This window comes from Echinops telfairi, unplaced genomic scaffold (genome assembly GCF_000313985.2).
Source record: "Echinops telfairi isolate 266 unplaced genomic scaffold, ASM31398v2 ScPeMD7_2291;HRSCAF=2852, whole genome shotgun sequence".
Lineage (NCBI taxonomy): Eukaryota > Metazoa > Chordata > Mammalia > Afrosoricida > Tenrecidae > Echinops > Echinops telfairi.
Genome location: NW_022106189.1, coordinates 15,236,637 through 15,258,881, shown reverse-complemented (window position 1 = coordinate 15,258,881; position 22,245 = coordinate 15,236,637). Strand labels below are relative to the sequence as shown.

General features: G+C 39.9%; 1 protein-coding gene across 1 annotated transcript in view; it reads left to right on the top strand.

Moving 5' to 3' along the window:
- The window catches only part of TOX3 (TOX high mobility group box family member 3), a 129,225-nt gene that overhangs the window by 68,514 nt on the left and 38,466 nt on the right, over positions 1-22,245 (top strand). The window lies entirely within an intron of this gene.

The following is a 22,245-nucleotide window of genomic DNA, read 5'->3' as shown; positions in this document are numbered from 1 at the left end:
TTCTCTGGCAGAGCTGTTGTGGTTTCGAACGGCTGACCATGTGGATTGCATCCCAATGCGTATCCACTGCATCACCAATGCATCCTTCTGGATGCCAATGGAAACCCCAAATCCATCTGAATGGTCTCCAGTGAGTCCCCTCTGGGGTAGTCCAGGGAGGTGAATAGCTTTCTATCACACAGATAGCATTGTAAAGTCAATTATGGCTGATGTAGTCAGGTTAAAATGCAATGCCCTATTACTTGATCTCCCTTTTGATCCATTTCAAAGGTGTTTCAGTTATTGATACTTTCTGCTTTCTCTTTGATTGAGGTTTCTATGTAGTCATTGTTTTTGGAGGGCCCCCACATGGGTTAAATCTCCTGGTAATTCCATCTGACCATAGTCCAGGAATGTAAACATAGCCTTGCTATCATGCAGAGAGCATTGTTAGATTGTTTGCTTGTTTGCTTTGTGTGATTGTGTTTCAGCCATGAGTATGAGAAGAAACTTTTTTGAAATTGATGGTGGTGATGATTACACAAATTTTGTCAGTATGATTGAATGAGTAAATTGTATGATATGTAGAGAGAAGAGTTAGGAGAGGAGAGGAGAGGAGAGGAGAAGAAAGGGAAGGGAGGGATGGTGGGGGAAAGAGAGAGAGAGAGAGAGCGAAGCAAAGGGAGAGCTTTAAGGATTTCAACACTGGTGGATTTTAGATCTGAGGAGAATTCCTGGCCAGCAGGTATGAGTGCAGGCAGTTTCAATTGAAGATTTTTAGGCCTGGGCAGGGGTGGGTTGCAATGGGAATGGGAAGGAGCAGCATTGCAGATGGAAGACATGGCCTTGGGGAAATGTGGAATATGCTCAAGAAATAAACTAAGTTTAAATTTGGGGATTTGGACATTTACCTTTGCTTATTTAATAGATTAAACTGTAGCAATTCAATATGTGATTTTTTAATCTTTTTAAAATATGTCAGAAGGGAGTTTCTTTTCTCCTATTAGTCATTATATCTTTTTTTCCAAAATTTATAGCGCCCTGGGGATTCACATTACTACTCGACAGACAAAACTGCCAATTTGAAAATTGTCCCCAACACTTCTCAAAATCAAATTGAGATTGCTTTCATTTTATTAGAAATTTCCAGTTACTAGTTCATGCAATAACTTTTACTTGCAAAATTTTATCTGGTCTTCTTGTTTTTAACACATAATATGGAGAAGAAAAGTGCCCACGGCAGTTTCAAGCTTACAGACTGAGGTCTCGGATACAAAGATGATTGTTTTAACCTTGTTTTTTTAAAGATGTCATTTCCTCTGAACACATCTGAACAATTCTTCTTTAAAGGATGTGAGTGTATGGGATTGGTCCAAAAAGGTGCTATTTACTCGATACACATGTGCTTAATTTTGAACTATTTCTATCTTGGAATGAATAAGTCTTGACATAAAATCAATCCACATTACCTTATAATACATGATGTTTCATAGTTGTGAAAAGGTACTGGGAAAGCTCATTTCTCACCATTTTGCCATCATGCTTGATGAAGGGGATGCCTTCCTTTCTTCCTCCCACCTTTGTGTGTTTGTTTTTGTATAGGAGGAGGGGGTCAGCTCAAACCCTCTGGTGGCTGGAGCTGATGGTGATGGGAAGGGGAATGGGGTACGGAATGGCCCTGCAGCACACACAGGCCTCGTCACCCCTCACTGGCAAGCGAGGTTCTATCACTAATCCTGAGATGCATCATCTTTCTTATATGATTTTATAGGATTTTACTTTTACAGGCTACTTTTTTTTCATTCAGTTTATTGAGAGGTAATTTCCAGGTTAAGGACCGTCATGTTTACTATTATTTTACTGCACTATGTAATTAAGGTTGTGTAATGGATGCTCACCACATTTTCTGTATATATGAGATTCTCCCTTAGCCGTATCAGCTCCTCCTGCTTATCCACTTCTCAAAACGAGGCTGACTATTAGAGCGTTTTGGGTTTGTGTCCATGTCCTTGCATGCCCGTCCATCTTGTCCTCACAACTCCTAAGGGCAGCTGGTACTGTGCCTTCTTAGTATTTCTGTGCCTTTGGTGTATGCCAACGTGTCACCGTGCCCAACAAAGATGTTTTATCCTCATTATACATCATGCTTTGCATCATTCATCATTTTTGCACACTCTCTTAAGAATGAGATGACCCTTTATTTCAGGCACTGCTGCTCTTTCTCAGGCTCCTTTGCCAGACGATTCTCCTGACCATTCAGTTCTTCACTGGTCTGCTCTAACTTTTGCCTCCCTCACATTGCAGGATTTCCCTGTGCCAAGTCTCATTTCTGTTCATGGTGTCATTGAACATTTGTATCGATCAGCCTCACAAGATTTTATCTTGATCCCAGGCAGTTTCCATGAACTAAAGATAGTGCTCGGCACCTTAACACTGTTTATAATGTAACCCATGGCTTAGGTGTCCGACTGCTACAGATGCAAAATCGGTTGTTTCTCCTGTTTCAAGGAATGGCATCGATGGCCATTAAATTACGCAAGCCTCAACCCTCAAGGTTTGACTTGCCAGTCCTTTCTCTCACCTGACGCTACTCATCAACTCACTCGAGCTACTCCTAAATGGATCCCTGGAATCTCTTCACTTCTCCATAGTGACCTTATGCACAATGGAACAAAACGCTGCCTAGTCCTGTGTTTTGCTCACTATTGTTCCGATGCTTGAGCCCATTGTTGCAGCTGCTGTGTCAACCCATCTGATGTAGGGCCTTCCTCTTTTTCCCTGCCCCTCTGCTTTACCAAACAGGATGTCCTTCTCCAGGGACTGGTCTCTATAGGTTGGAATTAACTTGATGGCACCTAAGAGCACCATCCACTTCTGAGCTCCCCTTGCCCTCCCACCACCTCCACCACTGTCCATGCTGCCGTGGACTTCATCTCTCGCTTTCTTATCTGATCTGTCACAGTATTTTCGTAGCTGGTCCAGCAGCACACACTAATTTTTCATGCTATGTTCTTTTTCATGGTATGCTTCACAGTTGAATTCTCACACTTATTTCTTTAATAAGTAATCTGTAAGATTGCTATCTTGTTTCCTTGCTCTGGACTGTGTGTGCTATGAAGCCGGGACCTCTTTTTTGTCTCATGTTGTATTTTCAGTACTTCAGCAAACTGCTTAGCATAGAGGGTTCTGAATTTTGTTGCATGAATGATTAGGAAGCCCCTAGATGGTGCAAACAATTTGCACTAGACCTTAAACCTAAAGGTGCAACAATTTGCACTAGACCTTAAACCTAAAACGAAACCTAAATCCATGCATGGAAATGAAACCTAAATCCATGAATGGAAATCGACTTGATAGCAGTCGTTTGGGTTTTGTTTGTTTGTTTTATTTCCTTAGTGGTTCTGTGGAAGAAAAGGCTTGGCAATATGCTTGAACTCAGATTAACCCATGATTTGGGGTCTCTTCAGACCCTTCAGAGCAGCGGTTCTCAACCTGTGGGTCATGACCCCTTTGGGGGGTCGAACGACCCTTTCACAGGGGTTGCCCAATTTATAACAGTAGCAAAATTACAGTGACGAAGTAGCAATGAAAATAATTTTATGGTTGGGGGGGGGGTGTCACTACAACATGAGGAAGTGTATGAAAGGGCCGCGGCATTGAGAACCACTGCTTCAGAGGGCTTCCAAGGTCGTGGTCTTTATGGAAGCCGTTTGCTACATCTTTCTCCTATAGAGTGGCCGGTGGTGTCAGCCTTTCCTTTTGCAGCCAGTGCTTAACCATTGTGCCTCCAGGGCTGCTTCTGTACAGGTCACAGCTCGACACATGCACTAGAGCACCTCTTCTCGGATACGAGGGCTCCACGAGTCAGAATCGACCCAATGCAAACTAACAACGACAGCATGAATGAGCAAAGGAATGGGCAGTAAAACTTGATTATTTCTGTGTATGATTTTTTAAGATTTATATTTGTTTACATGCTTTATACTTACAGAGATTAATGAAACCCTTCTTTAGCAATGCCATTGCAAGCATATATATTTTTTCTGATGACAGAACTAATAAATGCTAATTTAGAAAACATGGAAAACAAAGAATAAAAGAAAAAAATATCACATTGTATATGGTTTTGAACACTGGTTTTTCTATTATACCATGACTATTTTCCCATGTTATTAATTCATGTTATGATTGTTTGCAATAAAATTGATAAATTTGAAACCATAAACCTTACTAGGAGTTTTATATTTGATGCAAGATAAGTCTTCTAAAGGTCTTGCTAATGTAATTTCTCTAGTACTGGATGGGCTTTAGGTTCCATTTAAGAACATAGTGTATTTTGTGTAGTGCTACAAATGCGTTTTCTGCTTCAGTAACTACTTCTACTTTGTAAAAGCTTCATGTTGTTATTGGGTCTTTCACAGTTCAGATTTGTCAAGACCAAGGTCAGGAGCATTCCTTGGCCAATATTTTCACAAAGCAACATCACTCTCGGACAGGTGTCCTCAAACTACGGCCCGCGGGCCACATGCAGCCCGCCGAGGACATTTATCCGGCCCGCCAGGTGTTTTTGCCCCAGTTTGTTTTTTTACTTCAAAATAAGATATGTGCAGTGTGCATAGGAATTTGTTCATAGTTTTTTTAAAACTATAGTCCGGCCCTCAAACGGGTCTGAGAAACAGTGAACTGGACCCCTGTTTAAAAAGTTTGAGGACCCCTGCTCTCGGATGACCATAGACAACATTAATTTCAGGTGGTACCATCAGGAATTAAATCTTAGCACTTTGGGAAAATTAGTTTTCTTGTATTTAAAATATTCTTGAATAGTAGAGGAAAGAACTTGGCTCAACCATGACCAGTTATGCACTTGAGGGTCTCATTTTAGTTCTGGTTTTCTGAGGGGGGTTTATCATGGCACAGTTTGCTGTATGCATGAATAGCAAGTCCTTAGATGGTGCCAAAGGTTTTCTTTTACCAGAAGGTTAACCTACAGGTTGGTGATTTAAACCCATTAGCTCAGGGTTGGGTTTTCAGCACTTTCTGCTATCCAGCTCCACGTTCAAACACATCAAGTTAACATAATGTATTTTTCGTTATCTCTGGAGGCTCTGCTCTGGTCTTTTATGTTGAGATCTCTTGTATATGCATTTCCCCACTTGGCCCTCTCTTTTTAGATGTGCATCAGGATCCTAATCAGCTTTACCTCTTTGCAATCTAATTAAAGTCATTAGAACAGGGAAGCCAAGCAACGTGGGTAACATGCATAGCTTTTGAGGGTGTGGTATTCCAGTGAGGACTTATTTTAGGTATGGAGTATTAAAGCTCGGTGTGGAAAACGGAGCAGCTTGTGACTTGTGCCAGATGGACATTCCTCATGGAATCTGTTACTTATCCCAGGGGCCCTTTAACACAGGGTTTATTTTCAATATTAATCTTGATATGAAGGCAGCTGCAGTCCTTAAAAAAATTCATACCTCGGACTTATTTCTATTATGGCCCCCAAATTTTATAGATGGATCATACTTTCCCCCTGTTATTAACTAGCACCGTGGAATGTGTAGTACTGCCTTCCTCCCCCCACCCACCTGGCCCCCAACCCCATACACCGTATATATTCTTCTACACTAGTAGCATTGAGGGGAAGAAGGAAGAGGTGTTTTTGCTGAGCATAAATGGAGTTGATATTTGTTGGTGATATGCATACTATCCAAGTCACTAACATTTTACTCTAAATCAAGTAGTTTACCTTTTTAAAAGTTTGTAAGCAAGTGTTTCCTTCTCAATTGTTTTGCATCTTAACTGATATAGCATATCAAAAGGGTTATTGTGTTTTTCAGATGGTATTTAAAATGCGGCCTAATACCCCCTTGGATTGATTTAAAATTTATATATTGGTCTTACCTCCTTTCTGGTCATTTTTGCATTTACAACTCGATATAATTTGCCTTCATATAGTTGAGACACTCTTGGAATAGAATTTGGATTTTGCTGAAGTGAGTGAAATTTTATATGATTTGAGAAGAGCTGCTTATAAATTGCTGTATAATCACATCTTTTTAAATTCATGTAGGAAATGTTAAGGTAATCCTGAATGTATTAGTATACAACAACTGCTTATGATCCTATGAATAAAATGCTTGCCTTATTTTGGTATACTTAAATTCATGGTTATTTTATATAAAATGTGAAAATAAATTTGAACTGCATACAAGATCAGTATTCATATCTTGATGGATTCCATTATTTGTCTTTAAAACAAATTGCCTCTAGTTTGAAGAGATTTTATTTTATGACTCTGTTTATAAGAGATTGTTAACTTCATGCACAAATTAATTAAAATATTGGTTAGGGAAAAAAAACTTCTTTGAAATAAATATAAGATATAAAACCTAAAGTTGCAGATTCCTAGAGTTGTTGGATGGGAGGCTTTAATTTCACTATCTCCTGCCCCAAGACCTCATCAGGAGGGAGAATTAGGACCTCCTGCAATCCCTTTCCTCGTAAAAGCTAATAAACAGAGAACTAATGAAAGTTATATGATCACTCATCTGGTAAGAAGTTGACTCACAAGGATTCAGGCAATCATAAAATCACAGAAAAACTATTCTTGTAGTATCAGCAAACACTGTCTACCATTACATGGTAAAACCCTAACCCTGACGTGTGTCTACACCAGAACAGTGCTTGGGGTGAGGTTACTATAATTTCTTATCAAGGATCTAAGGGTTGGTCTTAAATTCCCTGACATGATAGAGGTAAATTCGTAGGCTTTAATGGGCTTCATTTGTAATCTTGTTTGCTTTAAATGATGACAGAGTATACATATGGCCCTGGGTGATGTAAATATGCATAGGTTTCCAAAAGTTCATGGAAAAATTCTGTTATCTTTTCATTTCAAATTTCCTTGAATTCTTTGAAGCCCTATTGTAGTTGGCACTCAGCTGATAATTGAAAGGTTAGAGAGTTGAATTCTTCTGCAGCTGCTAGAAGGTGACTGCCATGGAAAACCTAGGAAATGCTGGATGAGGATGAAATGCGGGATTGCCATGACTCTGAGCTCCACAGCAGCAGCTGTCTACTCTGATGATCGTTAAGTTACGTAGGCTTTTGGTGTATGATTGAGACTGGAAAAGCAACAAATTGAGTCACTTAGAATACCTCAGAAAGAATATAGGCTTATTGATTTTGTTTTTTTATGTTAGATTTAGAATAACATGTGAAACTATTTCTATTTCTTGATTTATTTTTTGCAGGAAGGGAAAAGAAACTGTGTATTTATAGAAATGAAAACCTTCCTAGGTAACAGCCAATGGTTAAACGTTTCCGATAATCCCTGATTACATTCAACAATCTTTATAAGTAGGTAAAATAATAGGTAGATATGTCCTAACATAACATGATGTCCACCTGACAAAAGAACACGGGTTGCATTTGTATAGTATGGAGGCCATGACCCTGTAATGCTTACTGTACAGTACTTGAATGTACCATTCTACAGTAATGTTTCTCAGCCTGGAGACTATGACATTTGGGGTTGGATCATTCTTTTGGGAGCTTCCCAGTACTCGGTGGGATGTTTAGAAGCATTCCTGGCCTCTACTCACTGAATACTAGTAACACCGCCCAGTTCTGAGGGTAAGAAATAATTCTAGATGTTGCCAGATGTCTCCTGGGGGGAAATTCCTTATGGTCAAGAACTACTGGTTTATATACCTGTGTTTATATCAGTATTTGTTGGTTTTGTCTATGTCTATATATTAGCACATTTTATGCATCTGACTATGGTTTGGGATCATTAACATTTATAGCTTATACATTAAAAGATTAAAAATAGTGTAGGAAGCCATAAATATATTGATTAAATGTAAATTAACTCACAAGTTGAGGGTTAATTGAAATGCAAGAATTAGAAAAAAACATTCGTCACTAGCAATCAGTTATGGAACTAACAAAATTTTGCTCTTAAATGTTTTTCTTAAAAATGCTGAAGGACATAATACCTATTTCCTTGTTTTTGCTTAAATTTTATATTTCATAATGTAGAACAAATAATGCCTGAGACTTACTAAAGTATAAATAAGTCATTAGAGATATTAAAATTTGTTTACAGCAGAAAGTCTTATCTTCAGTCGTTTGGTTACAGTAAGAACTACAGAGTTCAGCAGCATAAAGAAAATTACTTAGATTTTATCTTCTGTAACTTTTTTATTTTTTAAAAGCTGGGTAGGACTTTGGCAAAACATAATAACAAGGGTTCAACTAAATTTGATCTTGTCTGAGTGGTGTGCACAGAAAAATCAGTGACTTAATAACATCAGATCTTTAACCGTTCAAGCTGCTAATCACACATGCCCCTGGGGTGGATCCTGAGACCACTGGGTTGTTTTCATGAGTCCCTACTGGGTGTTAGGCATGGGAACACTAGTGATGCAGTGGCCGATGCGGCACATAGAGCTGTTTCCTTCCATAAAGGGGAATAGGTCAGAGTGACACATAGTGCAGACACACAGAGCTTGGAGGAGGAAGAGCGAGCCCAGCCAGGGGTGGTAGGGATGGTAGCACCAGGGAAGGCTTTCCCAAGGACTTGTTATCTGAGTATCCTTAGAGGATTCTTGTTCTGTGCAGTAGAGGAGTGATTTATTATAAACCAGTTCACACTAGCGTGCCCAGGGCAAATGAGAGCTAAGCTGAGTTCCTCTCAGAATTATTGGAATTTTATTATGGATACAACCTTTTCTTACTAAAGTCATATACCACTATGAATGGAAGTATGTAAGTGTCAGATCTGTGGAAGCAGAGGAGAGATCTTTCCAAAGAGAAGTGGTTACTTTGTCCATCTATATCAATGGTCACTCTTGATTGCCATTTCATCAAGTCTCATACACACACTCATGCACATACACACAAGCAAATCTATTTTATATGTTGCTGTCATTATATGAGGGGGTACCCCCCACCCAAAAGAAACTGGAATTGTGCTGGACAGAGTGGAGCTTTCTTAGTATGCATTTTCCCCACGAGGTGAGCATCGAGCAACTTGCTCTGAGTTTGTGCACCCAGTGGTGTCACCTGGGAAGGGTCTCTCTGGTCACGGTGAACGTTTTTTATAAAGCGGTTGCACTTGAACCGCGTTTTTTCTGATGGCTGGTTTCAGAGCAGCATGAGACCTGTGACATTTTGTTTCCTGCTCGGGAAAAATGCTGCAGAAACTGTTGTGATGTTGAACCCAGCTTACAAGGACAGCAATATAGGAAAAACGCAAGTGTAAGGAGTGGTTTTCTCATTTCCAAAAAGGTGAAATGTCGACTGACGACAAACCTCATTCTGGACATCTGTCAACTCCCCGAACGAATGAAAACGTCGACTGGTAGTGCATTTGGAGTTCATTCCACCAGGTCAGCTGCTCATCAAGCATTCCCTTTAGAGGGTCTGAACAGATTGTGTAACAGTGTGTGACAGAAAAAGGCCTTGTTTGTGGCAGTTGGGGGACTGGTTTTGCCACCACAACAATGCACCTGTTCACATAGCCATCTGAGTGCTCCAGTTTTGGGGGGGGGAAAACAAACGAAAAACAGTATGCCTCTCTTGCCCCACTCACCTGACCTCACTACGTGGGACTTCTTTCTGCTTCTGCAAATGCAGAGGGACATGAAAGGACAGTGATTTGATGAAGAAGAAGAGGAGGAGAAAAAAAGCAGGGAGGTGCTGTCAGCCATTCAAGCAGATGAGTTTTAAAAATGTTTCCAAGAATGGAATCGCAGATTTCACAAATGTATTAAGTGTAATGGAGAGTACTTTGAAGATGTTTTGCAAAAAAAAAAAATTAAATACATAGCTTGGTAGTTCGGGGAGGGATTCCAAGGCTTTTGGGGGGTGAGGAGTAGCCCCTCGTAAAAAGAAGCCTACAAATTGTCAACAACAGGTAGTGACTCGGATTGTTCTTGGACGATAGAGAATGGATTATGCTTGCCCTCTGGCAAATAGACACTGAGTCTTGTCTTCTGCTTGTTGTGGCTGCCCTTCTTCTTCCCTTGTGTTCGGTCCTCCCCTCCCCTACGAACATACGCAAGTCTCTATCGCAAAAGCATTTTGGTTAGTGGCTGAACTTGTTAGCAATTTGCTCCACCCAGTTTTATATATGTCAGCCTATTTAATCCTCAAGATATTATTTTATGTCTTTTGTATATGGAGAAACTGAGGCACTGGATGTGGCACAAACAGTTTGTACTGTCCTGCTCATCTAAAGGTTGGTGGTTTGAACCCACTCAGCTTTACCAGAGAAGATGCTCTTGGTGATCTTGTAACATTCAGAAGCCATGGACTCTCTCTGCAGCAGTTCTAGTCCATAACACATGGGGTTGTCATGAGTGTCAGTCGACTTGACAATAGCTAACAACAGCAATACACACTGCTCCTTAGGAAAGCTACTGAGTTTGTCTAACATCTCAGAAAAAGAAAACGTGCTGGGATTCCAGGTTAGGAGCAGTTTCTTTGATGTGGGCCAAATGGCTGTCTGCATCTCCTCCTTTTTTACTGTTGCCTCTGCCCTGTCTAGACACTTCCTCACAACCTCACACTGCCCTCACAGTATTTCTAACCGGTGTATTAATTTCCAGGGCTGCTGTAGCAAAGTCCCACAAGTTGGTGGCTTGTAAGAGCAGAGGTATCTTATCTCATAGTTCTGGCAGTTTGCGTCCTGAAGTCAGAGTGCTGCCTGGGCTGCTTTCTTCTGAGATTCTGTGTAACCCTTGCTGCTCTCTCCTAACCTCTGGGGCCAGCAATCTTTGGGGTTCATTTTATTTTATTTTATTTATTTATTTATTACAGTTATATTGGTCTTTCTTCTTCTTCCACATATCATACAATTCAATAGTTCAATCATATCATCATGGGGTTCCTTGTTGTTCACTCTGATCTCTGCTTCTGTCTTCATTTGACCATCTTAACTCTGTGTCTCTATTTCTATGTTTCCTTCTCTTTTATGTGGACATCATCCCGATTGGATTGGGACCTTCTTTACTCCAGTATGAGCAAATGTTAAGTGATAACATCTTCAAAGACCTTTTTTTCCCAACAAAATAACATTCATAGGTAGCCAGGGCTTAAGACATCAACATAACTTATGGAAGATGTAATTCAACCTGCAAACTTGGTCTTCTTTGCTTGTTCCCTTTCATAATGCTAACCCCGTACACTGCAGAGGACTGAAGTGCCCCAGTGTAGTTTGGATATCTCTGTCACTGCCTCTTTCTGCCAACAGAACCTACATGAACCTTCTTATTTTTGTATTTTAAAACATGTAGGTTATCCTTTGGGACATACCATAGCCTGCCTAACTTGCCACCACCTCTCCCTAATTAGCTCCTCTCCTTTCTAGCACATGACATCTCCTCTGAAAATTGCCTTGTTCTTCGAGCCGGGCCTGTGTCCAGCCAGGTCTGCCTGGCGCTCAGCCCCTCCACCCTGTCTTTTGTGACTACAGAGTGGTCTTCTTTCAAAATCCGTTCCCTTGATTGTGCATCTATGATTCCTTCTCCTCAGCTTGCAGGCCCTCCCGGACTCTTTCAGCACACGTGCACCTTGTTCTTTGGGCTCTCCACCGGGTCATATTTCCTAACAACAAGTAGATGCATTCGAATCATAATGGTAGTAAAGAATATTAAAAGGACCGTGAATGCCAGAAGAACATACCCATCTTGTTGGCGGTACAGCCAGAATTCTGATGAGACTTCTTACATACTTGGGACATGGTATCTTGAGAGGCCAGTTCCAGGAGGAAAAACATCATCCTTGAAAAAATAGAGGGTCAATGAACAAGGGGAAGAGCCTCAAGGAGAGAGATGGACACAGTGGCTGGAACATTGGCCTCAAACATAACAACTGTGGGTTTGGCACAAGATTGAGAGCAGTGTTTCACTTTGTCCTGTGAGTTGCAGGCAACTGATACTACCTAACAATAGGGACTCAGGTCAGTGTGTTGGTAAGGCTTTGGGGGAAGATAAACCAAACTTGTACAAAAGTGTGTCCCCTTACAGCAAATTATTTCCATTGGTATCTTTTGATATTGGTGGTGTGTGCTAAAGACAATCAGGGCTTATATTTTCCCATTCTCTGAATATTAGTGATGACTGGTTGCTTGGCCAATCCCAAAGATTGCTAAAAATTTAATTCAGGAGTCTTAACATCCTTTCTTCTACTTATATTTGGTTTTTTTTTGGGGTATTAAACAAGTGCAGCTGGGTTTGCTAGGGTGTTATTTTTTTCTTCCCACTTATAACTAGTCCAGATGGTTAGGCAATTCACAGACTCAAATGTGTCCAGATCATGAAAATCTAAAGGCCTCCGTGTTTGAGTCAAGTCCATATGTTTCGGCATTGTTGTTTCTTGTGTGGGTCCACAGAACTCGTTTAAAAATCCAACAGTGAATCTTGTATACCTGACTTGTTCCACCTGTGGACATTTCTGTCCTTCCGACTATTGATGCAGCAGGAGAGGAGGCTGAGTGATTGTCACCTCTCAAATGATTGTTTTGTCCATGAAGTGAAGATGATGAAAGAGGTAATAAATACTTGAGCTAAGTGTTTATTGCTATAAGCAAACCAGTTTTGTATATTGTGGGAACACATAGTAGTTCTTGAAAGTTTATTTTCTTAAAAATGTATGCTTTATATTTCAGCTTTTTCACGTGTGTGTTTGTGTGTGTGTGTATTAAAAAAATCAAACTCACTGCCGTCGAGTCAATGCCAACTAATAGCAACCCTATAAGACAGGATGGAACTGCAGACTGTGACTCTTTACAGCAGTAGAAAGCCCTGTCTTTTTGGATTGCAGCCCAGTGCATAACTACTAGGGCTCCTATGAGGTATATATGTATGCATATATCTCCTATGAGGTATTTGCATATATATATAATTATATATCTACACACACAATTGCAGGGTTGTATATGTGATACATATATGTATATGTGTTTATGTTTCTATATGTACTTATAAATATCTTCTAATTCTGCCTCATAGTCCATGGCTTATAATTTTTGTTTCCAGATTAGCAGAATTGAACCCTTAGGCTTTAGCCTTATTAAAATCAAACCTAATCCACTGCCATTGAAATGTTTCTGACTCATTGCTCACTAATCGTTGATAGTGAGTTGATTTCAACTTAAAGAGACCCTGTATAGGGTTTTCAAAGCTGTACATCTTTATGGGAACAGACAGTTTTCTCTTTCTCTCTTGGTGTGGCAGATAGACTTGAACCAATAACGTTGTAGTTAGCAGCCCAACTATTTATTCACTAGGTCACTCTTTAGGTCCTGACGTGTTCCTTCATATGTACCCCTGGCAATAGTTTGTCTTATTTTAAATTCTCATATTTGGCTTCTTTTTCATTACATTAGGCATCATTTTTGGAAATAGATTGTACTACTGAAAACTTGTACTTCTTGTCAAATCTCTTTAACAGAGTAGGCAACACAGCCTTGAGGGCGCGTCACCTGTGGGATGTGGTTGTGCTTGGCATGCTTCAGCCGTGATGGGCACAGTTCATGTGTGTAAGCAACTTGACAGATGGCCATAGTGAGGCATCACATTGGATGGTGTCTGCTAACAAATCTAATGGGGAAAAAAAGGAAAAGAAAACATACAGGACTTTTAAGGATTATCTTTTTTTAGGATAAAATTTGTGTCAGTTAGCTGTTCAATAGCTTTGTAGTTAATGCTACTTTATTAGAAGCCTATACAATTTTTTACAAGAGTGTCAAAATAATTTCAGTGAAAATGACATTGTGTGGACTCATCAAGCCCAAGTATTTGTCTTGTGATTACAGATGGCTTTTTGTCTGAGTTGCTCTACTTTTTTCCCAAGCCCATTTCCAGGCGAGCGAGACTTAGCAATCTTCATTAATTTACTCTGGCATTTCACTCGGTCAGACAGGCCATGAACATGATGACCATTAATAAATTCTAAAAAACCCCAAGCAATGCTCCTTTTTAATTGATGCCTTCCTAAATTGTATTTGCTGAAGTTTTCTCCTTAAGCAGCAAATGCAAATTTACCTCCAAGTACAATGAAGATGTGCTTTTGTAAAATTATTAAGATACAGAAGTTCGACACGTAGAGTAATTTAGTTCAGCTTTATAATGACATCTTTTGGGATTATATCTTTTGGGATCACATCTATTACAGCCTATCAGAGTTCTGAAGGACCAATCACCAGCATACCCTATAAATACACCAGCCTGGCAGAGGCCATTCCTACATACACATATATGTATGTCTACTTGCGTAAGTCAAAAAGTATTGATACTAGTATTTCCAGTTCATACACAACATGGGTTTATTCCAAACAACATATTTAAGCATGTCTCTGAGATAGTTTTTCAGTAACTTTAGGTTTCCTTTAAAGGGGCCCAATCAAAGCAGGCTTCCATGGGGATCTGCTTGGCGATGTGGAGAGGCCAACTGAGAGGGTTAGGGTGCCTGCTTTTTAGGATTCCAAAGAGTGCAATCCTAGTAGATTTTCTTCAAGGAAACAAGATAATCACAGGTTTTATTATGCAGAAATTTCAGGAAACTAGAAAACTGTGTTGGTAAGGAAGAGATCAGGAAAACTGCACCAAGAATCTGTCCCCCTCCCTCCCCCATCATGGAAATGGAGCTGTGCATTCTTCAAGGATATCAAGGGCTGTCCAGTGGGCATTTCCTTGAGAAACCTTACCCTATCCACTTCACGGTCTCTATCTTACCCCTTTAGAAAACATTCAAAAGGCACTCAAATTGAGACCTGATATTTTAACAGGGTGTAAATGGAAGAACTCAAAATTCATTGGGGGAAGATGGAAATATTACTTTCAGAAGTGTATGGACCTAGAAGGAGGACATGCCAAGATAATAGTAGCTGTACACTCTGATATTTTTGTTTAGCATAGATTGCTTTGATATTTGTAGCAATATTTTTTGACTCACACACGTATGTACACCAAGTTCGTTTTGAATAATGGTGACGTCATGTATTACAGAGGGGAGCTACTCATAGGGTTCCCCTGGTTGTGAACTCTATGGAAGCAGATTGTCAAGCTTCTCTTTCATGGGCTCATGGGAAGAGGGGTTGAACTGCTAACCTTTCAGTTATGTAAGTACAAACTATTTTTATGTATGCGTGTGGATATGTGTATATACACACATACACGCTGCATAACATTTATCTGGGCAAGGCCCAATCTCACCTCATGTACATCCATGTTATCAACTCCCTTAAAACCTACATTAAAATTTTGAAGTACATATAATGGTTATAATAACAAATAAGCCCCACTGTGCAGCATGCATCAAGTAACATTACTATTCATATTACTGTGTTGTGTTAAAGATCGTTTTAATGTATCTGGAAATGTTTCATTAATATTTTCATGCATAGAAAGGTATACTGTATACTAAGCCAAGCAGTTGACTGACATTAGATGAGAACCTGTTCTGACTGACGTACAGATTCAACTGGAAGATAGAAATGAAACTCTCAAGGGTTGCACAACATCCAAATCACATAGCGTCCTTTGCACGGAATGTATTGTGTATAATATTGCTCTACATGAAACTACTTTAATACTGTTGGAATTGGCCTGATGATAGAATAGAAAAGTCATGGTCATTCCATAACCCTTCAAAATAGGGAGCTCTAGAACGTTGGGTTAAGAAGCATCGAGTTCCTACAAGGTCTCTGTTCAAACGAAGAGGTGGTAGCCCTGGAAAACCCCAGGGGGACAGCTTTACTTTGTTATGTAGTGGATCCCATATCGGACTGCTAACTGAAAGGTCAGCAATTTGAACCGACCTCGGGAGAAAAAGGGTCTTTCTATTTATATAAAGATGGACAGACTCGGAAACAGACAGGGGAAGTCCTCCTCTGTCCTGTAGGGGTCACTATGAGTCAGAATCGACTCAATAGCAGTGAAGTTGCTTTTTTTTTTTTAGGTAGTGTTGCTATGAGTCAGAATCAACTCAATGGCAGCAAGTTTTGATTCAGATTCATTAACTGTTTCATCTGATGTCCATTTAGTTACTTGACTCATTGAAATTGCATGGAAGAACCTTATGTGGTTGGGTTGGGGCGGGGGTTCTTGAGTGAACATAGATGGAGTCTTACCACCTAGGAAGTTGGGAAGTAGCCCTAATTAAAGTGACTTAGAATGTGTAATTTGGAAATGATTATTTAGCTGATAAAGCTCAGAAATCTCCTCATGGTGTAAAATTAGGACACTAGCTTTTAGAAGAATAATTCTAGAAAGATAAGAAATATTGTTAATAAAGGACTTATAATAAGCTTTCCCAAGTGTTTCTATGGAATACAGGGCATTGTGGAGGTGAGGGATTAAAAGGACATGCCCTGTCGTTGTTGGCAAGTATGTTTGTTGGTTTTCATTGGTTTACTATTACTGCTTTTTTTAATTGTATAATTGCTACCACAACCAGTTTCCAAATATTCCTTTCCTTCCTTAACTCCTGGACATCAGCTACATTTTACCACCCCCACCACACCCCCAAAACCCTATTTTGCTTGCTTTCCTTATAGGTTCATCAATCCTGGGTTTCCTGTACTGAAAAACATATAACACAAATTCAAGAGGGTGACCCCCAATGGCATAACACAGCTGAGAAACCCCAATATGCACAAACCAAAACCCCCCAGAAAATGTTGAAAACCAGATCAGGTCCCGCGTGCATCAGAGGGGGAATCAACTGACAAGGTTTTAAGTCAGATTTGTCCCTTTGAACTTCTGTAGTCATCTCTCTAATGTACTCTGTTTAGTAGCCACTTTCCTCCCATCCCTCTATTATAGATCGAGGGAGCTCACCAGAGGCTTATTTCCTATGTACCATACATACTGCTGTACACACCGCGTTTTTCAGCAAATTTTAATGCAGTTTTTGTGGTAAAAAATATCGGCTGATATTCGGGTCGGCTTACACTCAAGTATATATGATAGCTCCCACCAATGTATTTTGGGCTCTCATTGTTATCCATAACCTTCTGCAAACCGGATTCTCACAACTTAGGTTCTGATACTAAGCCCTCCTTCAACTTTGGATTATATGATTACAATCCTTCAGAAACTGATGTTGGTGTGCTTCTTCCATATGGACTTAGTTGACATCTCCCTTAAATGGCTCATTCTTTGGAGGCAAACCTTGAAGACGCCACACATTCTTATCTGATGGTTGACCACCATCTAATTTCTTTACCACATTTTGCTATAGCATCCATATCTTCTTTGTTCCCTTCCTGAAGGTGAGTATTGAGCAGGGCCATGATGTAAGAACTAATTGTTCTTAAAGTGGAGATAGGATTTAGTGTGAGCCCAAACCCATTGCTGGATCTATGTTGTGTGTGTTCTTTTTAATCTGCTTTTGGCTCCCTTTTAAAACCTCCTTGTTAATTTATGGTAGAGAGTCTTATCGATCATCCCCCCTGGGGCATAATGATCTTCCATTAATATTATCTTTTGATTAACTCTTGGTACTAATTTTTTAAAGCCCTTTATAGAGAGGGAAACTGGGTCAATGTAGGCTAACTCTCTATCCCAGTACCTGAATTATTCACTTGGCCAGAATCTGTCCTTTCCTGACTGGATGCTATTTACACAAACAAAAATGTAAGCACTAGGTAAATAGGAACTTTGTAATCATCACTATTTTGTCTCCAATGCCTAGCACAGTGTCTGACATGTAGCAGGGTTCTCATAAATGGATTAATTGCAGGATTTCTCAGAGCCTTTATCTTGATAATTAGCATTGTCCATTAAAAATATATAGTCTTTTCCAAACTTTCTGGACTATAGAAGTCTTGTCTTGAGCATTTTACTAGACCCAAGTACTTGAACTATCCTCTGTCATTTTCTAACATTCAGTAAAGTAGATGGACATAATGTTTTAAAATTTACTGGGCATTGAGTGAAATATTCAGCTCTGTAGATAGTGATGGGAGCAAGGTATTGCCTTCTACTCCTGTAAACAGTTTCAGTCTTGGAAACCCACAGGTACAGGCTACCCTCTCTCACAGGGCTGCTGAGTCGCGATGGCCTTGATGGTGGTGCGTTTTATTTTTGGAGAGGGTTGGGTGGATAGTGGGATGCACCGCGTGTTCAGCAGCAAGGCTGGTAGGCAACCTTGTTTAAATCTATAACTGTGCGTGAGCGACTTGATCCTAGATGATCTATGAAAGAAGGAGAACAATTAATTGTATTCATCTCACTAGTTGTTAAGAAAATAAAATTTATATAGTCCTACTTTGGACAATTAAATCAAGGGAGGTAGACTGCTACAGCTGGCTAACCTCAAACCAAAGCCGTTACTGTTACGTTGATGCTGACCCATAGTGACCCTATCGAGCAGAATAGAACTGCCCCGTAAGGGTGTCCAAGGCTATATAATCTTTAAGACAGCTTCATCTTTCTCCCACGGAGTAGCTGATGGGTCCCACTTCCTGACCTTTGGGTTAGCCACCAAGTGCTTAATCACTGAGACATACCTGCCAAAATACTCAATGAACCTTATCATTATCAAAAACTTAAGTGATCATTTATCCATTAGGATAGAGGGCTTTGGGCCACTGAAACCAAAATGTGCTCCTCTTGTTTCTTATTCTCCTCCTAGTCAATAACGATTGGCATACTACAAATGCTTACAGTGCAGAAACTCTGCAGTGCAGGCTCTCTGTTGTTAAATTTGGGGGAGGTCTGGTACACCCAGGTGCCCTGGTGGTGCAGTGTTTCCGCATTGGTTAGCGATCAGTGTGAAACCACCAGCAGCTCCTCGGGAACGGGAGGGCTTTCTACATCCATAAACAGTTACAGCCTGGGAAACCTAGTCTCTGGGCTGCTATGAGTCAGCATCAACTCTATTGCAGTGAGTGAGATGGTACCCACAACAGGTAAGGCCCTTAGCAGTGGATTTCTAGGAATTTCTTCAATATAATATTTTCACTTAGTCACTGTCTCTTGTACATAATTCACTTAGAGTTCATTGTTCTGAGATCATGAGTGATCCATCCCCCAAAGATTGCCCCCCCCTTTTTAACAAATCATTTTATTGGGGTCTCTTATAGCTCTAACAACAATCCATATATCCATTGTGTCAAGGACTTTTGTACATATGTTGCCATCATCCTTTTCAAAACATTTTCTTTCTACTTGAGCCCTTGGTATCAGCTCATTATTTTTTTCCTGCACCCCCCCACCCTCGATAAATAATACATTATTATTATTTTCATATCTTAAACCATCCGCTGTTTCCCTTAACCCATGTTTCTGTTGCATCTCAGTCTGTTTGTCCTTCAAAAAAAAATCAGTAAGGCAAGATTGTTAGTTCACATTTTAAAATAAAATACCTTAAGCAAAGTAAACTTCAGGTTATTAACGAGGTAAATCAAATGGAAAATGGCACCCTGATCATGCGTTCCCCTGCTTCTGTAAGAAGCAGTTTCACTGTCACAGCAGTGCTGCCAGATGTAGCAAAGATAAATAAATACACAACACTCAGTAAAATTTGAATTTCAGAAATATGAACGATAATCTCTCTAAATATAAGCATGAGCCAAATAGTGAGAAACTGGTGGGGACAGGAAGGGCCATAGGGGGCTGTTGTTGACATGACATGATAATTTAACTGGTGCTTTGTATTTTACCTGGCTTACCTTGCCACACCACCGTGAGTCTCAGCCACCTGTATCAGGGACAATTGCCTGCAACAAGTCAGTGTAGGTAGCCATCTTTACCAGGGAGAGATTTTACGCAAAACAGAATAGAAACCTTGACTTCTACTATTTGAAATGATTTATAACCGGTCCTGCCTGATCGCCAAGTGTTTCTAAATTAAAAGCCATTAATTAAGGCCTTATATAGATACAAAAGATATGCAATGAGTGCTTTGTAATTCCAGCACAGCACTTCAGGTGAGAGCTTTTCAAATTACGTGGACCACTGGAGCCACCTGCTTGACTAAGCGCCGTGCAGCCCGCGAGTGGCTCTTCGCAGCTCCACGGCAGCCCGAGTTGTTACTGATTTTTCTCATTTCTCCAGGGCAAATACTAATTAATGGATACAATTCACAGCTGATTAGCTGTAGTTTCTCCAGTAATTACATTCGCATACTAACTGTTCAGAAGAGGATTTCTAACCCAGTTCTTATTTCACTCTAAGCTTAATTTGTTTTTTGAATTGTTTAGGCCCTTAGTTTAATAGCCATTTTATTTTTTGTTGTTGTTGTTGTTTTAGATGCTATTAGATAATAAGTGAGTTTAATCTTAAAAAAATACTCTTTGGCAATGAGCTGTTTGCTTTAAATGGATTTCTAATTTCCCAACACAACCTACATTTAAGTAACGTTAAGGTTCTGATACAGGCAGGGGGCCGTTTGGGAAGCTGGGCTGGTGCTAGTAGGACCCATAGCGAGCCCACGCTCTGATACAGACCGTAAGGAGACCCTAAATTTTAGTTCATTAAAAAAAACTCAGTAAGAGAAGCTTAGGCTTTTTCATGCATACATTTAAGAGAATAGTGTGTGTGTGTTTGTGTGTGTGTGCATGTCTACATGAGCCTGCGTGTACCACACGCTTTTCTTTTTGTGTTCCATGCCTTCTGAGATACCAGATAAAAATCTAAGCACTAAAAAAAAAAGATACGTCTTTCAGAAATTCATGTGAAGCATTTATCCAAATGAATCTGAGTGTGCAGTGGGCGCCTTGCTGACGGTCCATTGTGTGGATATGTGTGTAGTGTCATCTTACAGGCTGGAGTTTTGCTTCTGTGGACAATGGCTGCAGTCATTAGAAACTTTCATTTAAATCCTGTCTAGTGTTTGGATCCCTGTCACAATAAAGTGTAGCATGTCAATCCTGCTTTCAAATATGAATCCTACAGGTTCAGATGTGGGGACTAAGAATGGCAAATAAGTATGTATTGGTTTATTGAGAGAAGGATTACGTGGGTCTTCCATATTTTATTCTAAATCTTCTCTCTCTATACACCGATGCACTTGTGTATCTCTTAGGGGTGGGGCAGAATGTATGTTCTACTTTAAGGGATAATAATTCTAGTTGGTATTGTATTAGGTGTTAGAAGGAGCCCTGGTGGCATTGTGGTTAAGCGCTGGCTGCTAGCCAGGAGATCAGAGATCCAGCAGTTCGAACTCACCAGCTACTCTGTGGGAGAACGATGTGGCAGTCTGCTTCTGTCAAGAATCACAGGCTTAGAAACCCTTTGAATAGTTCTACTCCGGCCTTCGGGTCTCTATGAGTTCAGTTCGAATACACGACAGTGGGTTGGTTAGATCTGGTTATTAGAGAATAAACATCTATACATTTTACCCTTTGGAGACCAAGCCTGTGTTCTACCAGATGCCTCAAAGTAGAAGGAAATATACATAATAGAGACAAATGCATTCTTTTCCACTAACCAATTGTAAAATACAACAACTTTATATAATTGTGTGCACAGACCTTTCAGTATTGCCAGACTGATCACAGAATGTTTAAAAGCAACAAACATGCTTGCTTAAAAACCATTCGAATCTGAAAATACATTTCTGCGAAAATCCAAGTTTTACATTTTGATAACAGGTCCCCAGAAATAAAGAGCTTATGTCTGAAATGCTGATACCGTCTTATTTGTGATGGTACGAGTGGGATATTGTGTTAGGGAATTAAATAAAAATTGCTGTGCTCATAGGATTCTGCTTATTTTTTAAAACCTCTTTGCACTTGCACTGAGAGATTAAATAGCACTGTTTTCAACAGCTTGGATGGCAATAGATACCATTTTAAGCACTGTTTGGAGATTAAAAAAAATTCTTTAGTCTTATTATTTATTTATAATCCCGCCACACCCCATTCAGTGGAAAATAGAATTGGAGTCTTGGGAATTGGATTTTACTCCCTTTAATTCACATTTTAACCTACCCACATTTGTGACATCTGTTCTTGAAAAGTAAGCTCTGAAATCTCAACACGCTCTTAAAAATGTGTCAAGGTGATTTGCTTGGAAACTCTTTCCGTCTGACCTTTGACAAAGGCCAGTTCAGTACACAGCACACACCAGTGACGAGTTGGCCCAGCGCTTATAGTCCTCCTCCTTCCTGTTAGTCTTGAAGAGAAACAAAACTATTGTATAGAATTATTTAGTTAGCTTAACTCTATGCGTTATTTTTAAAAGAACTAGCTGACAGAACTACATCGTGTTTTGAAACTTTTGTCATATTTCACATTTGATCTGAGTAGCA